Source organism: Zalophus californianus, chromosome 6 (assembly GCF_009762305.2).
Source record: "Zalophus californianus isolate mZalCal1 chromosome 6, mZalCal1.pri.v2, whole genome shotgun sequence".
NCBI classification, from domain to species: Eukaryota; Metazoa; Chordata; class Mammalia; order Carnivora; family Otariidae; genus Zalophus; species Zalophus californianus.
In genome coordinates this window covers 81419054-81427610 of record NC_045600.1, presented here as the reverse complement: position 1 = coordinate 81427610, position 8557 = coordinate 81419054, and positions in this window count along the sequence as shown.

Here is an 8557-nt window from a genome sequence, read left to right as displayed (position 1 = left end):
CCCCTTTCTGGAGAAATAAAAGAACTAAAATCTAACCAAGTCGAAATCAAAAAGGCTATTGATGAGGTGCAATCAAAAATGGGGGCACTAAATGCTAGGATAAATGAGGCAGAAGAGAGAATCAGTGATATAGAAGACCAAATGATGGAAAATAAAGAGGCTGAGAAAAAGAGAAACAACCACAGGATCACGAGGGCAGAATTCGAGAGATAAGTGATACGATAAGACGAAACAACGTTAGAATAATTGGGATCCCAGAAGAAGAAGAGAGAGAGAGAGGGGCAGAAGGTATATTGGAGCAAATTATAGCAGAGAACTTCCCTAATGTGAGGAAGGAAACAGGCATCAAAATCCAGGAGGCACAGAGAACCCCTCTCAAAATCAATAATAATAGGTCAACACCCCGACATCTAATAGTAAAACTTAGGAGTCTCAGAGACAAAGAGAAAATCCTGAAAGCAGCTCGGGAGAAGAGATATGTAACCTACAATGGTAGAAACATTAGATTGGCAACAGACCTATCCACAGAGACCTGGCAGGCCAGAAAGGACTGGCAAGATATCTTCAGAGCACTAAACGAGAAAAACATGCAACCAAGAATACTATATCCAGCTAGGCTGTCATTGAAAATAGAAGGAGAGATAAAAAGCTTCCAGAACAAACAAAAACTAAAGGAATTTGCAAACACGAAACCAGCCCTCCAAGAAATGTTGAAAGGGGTCCTCTAAGCAAAGAGAGAGCCTAAAAGCAGCAAAGATCAGAAAGGAACACAGACAACATACAGTTAACAGTCACCTTACAGGCAATACAATGGCACTAAATTCATACCTTTCAATAGTTACCCTGAATGTAAATGGGCTAAATGCCCCAATCAAAAGACACAGGGTATCAGATTGGATTAAAAAACAAGACCCATCGATATTCTGTCTGCAAGAGACTCATTTTAGACCCAAAGACACCCCCAGATTGAAAATGAGGGGGTGGAAAACCATTTACCATGCTAATGGACACCAAAAGAAAGCTGGGGTGGCAATCCTTATATCAGACAAACTATATTTTAAAACAAAGACTGTACTAAGAGATGAGGAAGGACACTATATCCTACTTAAAGGGTCTATCCAACAAGAAGATCTAACAATTGTAAATATCTATGCCCCGAACATGGGAGCAGCCAATTATATAAGGTAATTAATAACAAAAGCAAAGAAACACATTGACAACAATACAATAATAGTGGGGGACTTTAACACCCCCCTGACTGAAATGGACAGATCATCTAAGCAAAAGATCAACAAGGAAATAAAGACTTGAAATGACACACTGCACCAAATGGACTTCACAGACATATTCAGAACATTCCATCCCAAAGCAACGGAATACACATTCTTCTCTAGTGCCCATGGAACATTCTCCAGAATTGATCACATCCTAGGTCACAAATCAGGTCTCAACCGGTACCAAAAGATTGGGACCATTCCCTGCATATTTTCAGACCACAATGCTTTGAAACTAGAACTCAATCACAAGAGGAAAGTCGGAAAGAACTCAAATACATGGAGGCTAAAGAGCATCCTACTAAAGAATGAATGGGTCAACCAGGAAATTAAAGAAGAATTTAAAAAATTCATGGAAACCAATGAAAATGAAAACACAACTGTTCAAAATCTTTGGGATGCAGCAAAGACAGTCCTGAGAGGAAAGTATATAGCAATACAAGCCTTTCTCAAGAAACAAGAAAGGTCTCAAATACACAACCTAACCCTACACCTAAAGGAGCTGGAGAAAGAACAGCATATAAAGCCTAAACCCAGCAGGAGAAGAGAGATAATAAAGATCAGAGCAGAAATCAATGAACTAGAAACCAAAAAAACAGAACAGATCAACGAAACTAGGAGCTGGTTCTTTGAAAGAATTAACAAGATTGATAAACTCCTGGCCAGACTGATCAAAAAGAAAAGAGAAATGACCCAAATCAACAAAATCATGAATGAAAGAGGAGAGATCACAACCAACACCAAAGAAATACAAACAATTATAAGAACATATTACGAGCAACTCTATGCCAGCAAATTAGATAGCCTGGAAGAAATGGGTGCATTCCTAGAGATGTATCAACTACCAAAATTGAACCAGGAAGAAATAGAAAACCTGAACAGACCTATAACCACTAAGGAAATTGAAGCAGTCATCAAAAATCTCCCAAGAAACAAAAGCCCAGGGCCAGATGGCTTCCCAGGGGAATTCTACCAGACATTTAAAGAAGAATTAATACCTATTCTCCTGAAACTGTTCCAAAAAATAGAAATGGAAGGAAAACTTCCGAACTCATTTTATAGGCCAGCATTACCTTGATCCCAAAACCAGACAAAGACCCCATCAAAAAGGAGAATTACAGACCAATATCCTTGATGAGCATGGATGCAAAAATTCTCACCAAACTACTAGCCAATAGGATCCAACAGTACATTAAAAGGATTATTCACCACGACCAAGTGGGATTTATCCCTGGGCTGCAAGGCTGGTTCAACATCCGCAAATCAATCAACGTGATACAATACATTAACAAAAGAAAGAACAAGAATCATATGATGCTCTCAATAGATGCAGAAAAAGCATTTGTCAAAGTACAGTGTCCTTTCTTGATCAAAACTCTTCAGAGTATAGGGATAGAGGGTACATACCTCAATATCATAAAAGCCATCTCTGAAAAACCTACAGTGAATATCATTCTCAATGGGGAAAGGCTGAGAGCTTTTCCCCTAAGGTCAGGAATGCGGCAGGGATGTCCACTCTCACCACTGCTATTCAACATAGTATTAGAAGTCCTAGCCACAGCAATCAGACAACAAAAAGAAATCAAAGGCATCCAAATCGGCAAAGACAAAGTCAAACTCTCACTCTTTGCAGATGATATGATACTGTATGTGGAAAACCCAAAAGACTCCACCCCAAAACTGCTAGAACTCATCCAGGAATTCAGTAAAGTAGCAGGATATAAAATCAATGCACAGAAATCAGTGGCATTCCTATACACCAACAATAAGACAGAAGAGAGACAAATCAAGGAGTCGATTCCATTTACAATTGCACCCAAAACCATTAGATACCTAGGAATAAATTTAACCAAAGAGGCAAAGGATCTGTACTCAGAAAACTATAAAATACTCATGAAAGAAATTGAAGAAGACACAAAGAAATGGAAAAACGTTCCATGCTCATGGATTGGGAGAACCAACATTGTGAAGATGTCAATGCTACCTAGAGCAATCTACACATTGAATGCAATCCCCATCAAAATACCATCCACTTTTTTTCAACGAAATGGAACAAATAATCCTAAAATTTGTATGGAACCAGAAGAGACCCAGAATAGCCAGAGGAATATTGAAAAAGAAAAGCAAAGCTGGTGGCATCACAATTCCGGACTTCTAGCTCTATTACAAAGCTGTCATCATCAGGACAGTATGGTACTGGCACAAAAACAGACACGTAGATCAATGGAACAGAATCGAGAGCCCAGAAATGGACCCTCAAGTCTATGGTCAACTCATCTTTGACAAAGCAGGAAAGAATGTCCAATGGCAAAAAGACAGTCTCTTCAACAAATGGTGTTGGGAAAATTGGACAGCCACATGCAGAAGAATGAAACTGGACCATTTCCTTACACCACACACAAAAATAGACTCCAAATGGTTGAAAGACCTAAACGTGAGACAGGAGTCCATCAAAATCCTAAAGGAGAACACAGGTAGCAACCTCTTCAACCTCAGCCGCAGCAACTTCTTCCTAGAAACATCGCCAAAGGCACGGGAAGCCAGGGCAAAAATGAACTATTGGGATTTCATCAAGATAAAAAGCTTTTGCACAGCAAAAGAAACAGTCCACAAAACCAAAAGACAACCGACAGAATGGGAGAAAATATTTGCAAATGACATATCAGATAAAGGGCTAGTATCCAAAATCTATAAAGAACTTATCCAACTCAACACCCAAAGAAGAAATAATCCCATCAAGAAATGGGCAGAAGACATGAACAGACATTTTTCCACAGAAGACATCCAAATGGCCAACAGACACATGAAAAAGTGCTCAACATCGCTCGGCATCAGGGAAATCCAAATCAAAACCTCAATGAGATACCACCTCACACCCGTCAGAATGGCTAAAGTTAACAAGTCAGGGAACGACAGATGTTGGCGGGGATGTGGAGAAAGGGGAACACTCCTACACTTTGGTGGGAATGCAAGCTGGTGCAACCACTCTGGAAAACAGTATGGAGGTTCCTCAAACAGTTGAAATTAGAGCTACCATTCGATCCAGCAATTGCACTACTGGGTATTTACCACAAAGATACAAATGTAGGGATCCGAAGGGGTACATGCACCCCAATGTTTATAGCAGCAATGTCCACAATAGCCAAACTGTGGAAAGAGCCAAGATGTCCATCGACAGATGAATGGATAAAGAAGAGGTGGTATATATATACAATGGAATATTATGCAGCCATCAAAAGGAATGAGATCTTGCCATTTGCAACGAAGTGGATGGAACTGGAGGGTGTTATGCTTAGTGAAATAAGTCAATCAGAGAAAGACATGTATCATATGACCTCACTGACATGAGGAATTCTTAATCTCAGGAAACAAACTGAGGGTTACTGGAGTGGTTGGGGGTGGGAGGAATGGGGTGGCTGGGTGATAGACACTGGGGAGGGTATGTGCTACGGTGAGCGCTGTGAATTGTGCAAGACTGTTGAATCACAGATCTGTACTTCTGAAACAAATAACACAACATATTTTAAGAAAAAAGAAAAAGAAGATGATAGCAGGAGAGGAAGAATGAAGGGGAGTAAGTCAGAGGGGGAGAGGAACCATGAGAGATGATGGACTCTGAAAAACAAACTGAGGGTTCTAGAGGGGAGGAGGGTAGGGGGATGGGTTAGCCTGGTGATGGGTATTAAAGAGGGCACGTTCTGCGTGGAGCACTGGGTGTTATGAACAAACAATGAATCATGGAACACTGCATCAAAAACTAATGATGTAATATATGGTGATTAACATAACAATAAAAAAGAACTACATAAAACTAAATCCTACTATAGCTATTATAATCAATGTAGTAGGAATAACTTACACTGAGCTGAAATTAGAGGCACTCTATTGAGTGATCAGGTAACCAATTTTCTGTGTAGTCAGTTTTTTTCCCCCCACTGGTCATATGATATCTGTTCACTGGAATGTGATTAATAATCATCTGGGGGACAATCATTGGAAATAGGAAAAATATCTGATAGTTAAGATTGTACTTATTTGAAACATTATTCAAGGTGTTTTTGTAATTTTAACTTCTCTGATTCTATAATGAATGAGTAAAATTTTGCTCTGGAAGTACAAATAGTTGTTAATATGATATTAAAATTTTTAAAGACAGAGGGTATGTTCTTGCTTCAACCCTCATTCTGCATTTCTGATTATGACTTTTCTTTGCTTAGACATACAGATCCTCCACATTCACAGAGAAAAGCAGGTCTAAATCCCTTAGCATGTGTTCAAGGACGTTTGCAATCAGGCACCAACCCTCACCAGCCTTATTTGCTGCTTTTCTTCCATCTTTTCTTCCATCATCCATCTCCCCCCATCTCCCATCACTTGTTTTTTATACCATCCATGCTAAACTTTCTCTAAACATACTTTTCCCTTGCATGCCTTGGGACTTTGTTTTTTTTAAAGGTTTATTTATTTATATTCAAGGGGGGTATTTTTAAAGATTTATTTATTTATTTGAGGGGGGGTTGAGCAGAGGGAGAGGGAGAGAGAATCTCAGTGAGACTCCTCGCTGAGCTTGGAGGCTGACATAGGGCTCAGTCTCATGACCCTGAGATCCTGACCTGAGCTGAAGCCAATAGTCTGATGCTCAACTCACTGAGCCACCCAGGTGCTCTGTCTTGGGACTTTTTTTTTTTTTTTTTTAAGATTTATTTATTTATTTATTTAAGAGAGAAAGAGAGCAAGAGAACATGAGCAGGCATGAGCGGGGATGGAATAGGGGAAGAGAGAGAGGGAGAGGTAGAAGTGGGCTCCATCCCATGACCCTGGGATCATGACCTGAACGAAAGGCAGATGTTTAACCCACTGAGCCATCCAGGTGCCCCTCGTCTTGGAACTTTTTTTTTAAAGATTTTATTTATTTATTTGAGAGGGAGAGAATGAGAGAGAGCACGAGAGGGAAGAGGGTCAGAGGGAGAAGCAGACTCCCTGCTGAGCAGGGAGCCCAATGCAGGACTCGATCCCAGGACTCCAGGATCATGACCTGAGCCGAAAGCAGTCGCTTAACCAACTGAGCCACCCAGGCGCCCCGTCTTGGAACTTTTGACTATCCTATTTCCTCTTCTGGAGTGTTTTTAATTCCTCCTTTCCTCTATTCAACAAATTGTTATTCATCCCTCAAGATCAGGGTTATGTACCTTCAATGAGGAACCATTTTTCATCCTTCTATTCATTCAACAAATGGGAGATGCTAGGTAGTGGTGAACTGAATCATACATGGTTCCTATTTTCATGCATCATGTAAATAATCACACAAATGAAAGTTGGCAATTGTGGCGAATGTCCCTCTGGAAGAGATTCAGGATGCTGTGAGAGTTTTAGTGAGAGACTTTGTCCTGGTCAGGAGGGTCAGTGGAGGCTCCCATGAGGATGTAACACTTGATGTAAGCACTGAATAATGATGGGGATAAAAAGAGAAGAGGGAAGGAAAGTGCCCTACATAGGTAAGGGCCTTTGGCAAGAGAGGGCATATGGTTACTAGAGATTAGAAGAAGAGCACTGGGTTGAGTGGAGTGAGGTCAGGAGGGAGAGCACAGCACACTTGAATTGAGATTAGGAGGTAGAACCCAAAGCAAGCAGGACTCTGTGCACATGTTAATGAGTTTCATCTTTAACCTAAGAATTTATGAAACGGTTAAAAACTGGAGGGCTGATGGAGTCTCAGATTTGTATCTTTTTTAATTAATTAATTAATTAATTAATTAATTAATTTATTTGAGAGAGAGAGAGAGAGAGCACATGAGGGGGGGAAGGTCAGAGGGAGAAGCAGACTCCCCGCCGAGCAGGGAGCCCGACGCGGGACTCGATCCCGGGACTCCAGGATCACGACCCGAGCCGAAGGCAGTCGCCCAACCAACTGAGCCACCCAGGCACCCCAGATTTGTATCTTGAAAAGACCACTGTGGCTGTCATAGGGGAATAGACTAAAGAGAGGTTAGAGTCAATATAGGGAGATCAGAAATGAGGTTAATGTAATAATCTAACAGCACAATATTGGGGGCTTGGATTAGGAAGATGAAGGAAAGTGGGTGGATTTCAGGGATGTTTAGGCAGTGAAATGGAATGGATACAGTGATGGACTGGAAGTATGGGAAGGTGTCAAGGAAGATGCCTGGGATTCTAGCTTATGCAGCTGAATGCATGAAGAGGCCATCCACTAAACTAGGAGGGCCCTGAAGGAGGACCAGGCTTAGGAGGGAGCTCCAGACTCCTCCAGGAAGAGTTAGTGACTGCTGTGGCCCTAGCTTCATACCTTTGCTACAGGACTCTCATTTTGTAAGGACATTTGTCTTTTTCTTACCCTTCCTTCCTCCCTCCCTCCCTCCTTTCTTTCCTCCCTCCTTTCCTCCCTCCTTTCCTTCCTTCCTTCCTTCTTTCCGGTTGATGTTGAATCCACCATGGTGTGAGCCTTTATAGGAGACGGAACACAACTGCCCAGTGCAGAAAACAGAGGTAGACCCTGCAACTTCTGCCCAGCCCTGACACAGAGGTCTCAAGTAAATTGGGCCGTGGCAATTGTTTGCTTCCATATAGGACTTTGAATTCAGAGCAGTGGGAAAAAATGAACTTATAGTTGATTTCATGACAGTGATGTTCAGTAGTGGCCGTGGAAGTGGCCAGCTGGTGGGGGGCAGCAGTGCCGGGGGTAGTGTTCTAATCAGGCTGCTCTTAACAGCATCAACTTTGGTATGAATCGTGCTTTTCCGTCTCTCTTGATGACTACTCGTCTTCTAAATCTGCTTCCATGGCCTTTTAATTGCACATAAATTGAAGAGGATAGCTAACCTCTCCTGAATGTTTACTATGAGTCAGGCACTGCTCTGATCAGTCTGCATATATTCAATATTGTAATCCTTATAAGTGACACATACTACTAGAGACCTCATTGACAAATGAGAGTCTAAAGCACAGAGTGGTTAAGGATTGCCACACAGGCCCTACAGCTAGTAACTGAGAAAGACAGAATGGAGACCTTAGAGCCTGGCTCCAGAGCTAGGCTTCTTATTAGAGATAGACTTTGTGGCTTGTAAGCAGAAACCTTGACTGGTACATTTGGTTCTGTGATCTCTTTCCCCCTGGAAGCTCCAGACACGTTAAGGACAAAGACGGGGTGTTACGTTTAGTGCCTGGCACAGTGCACACGCAGTCGGCATTCAGAGCACTCGGGGTAGCAGCAGGAATATTGTCCCCAAGATCCACCCCCCTCCCTCTTCTGCAAGCGTGCATATTAC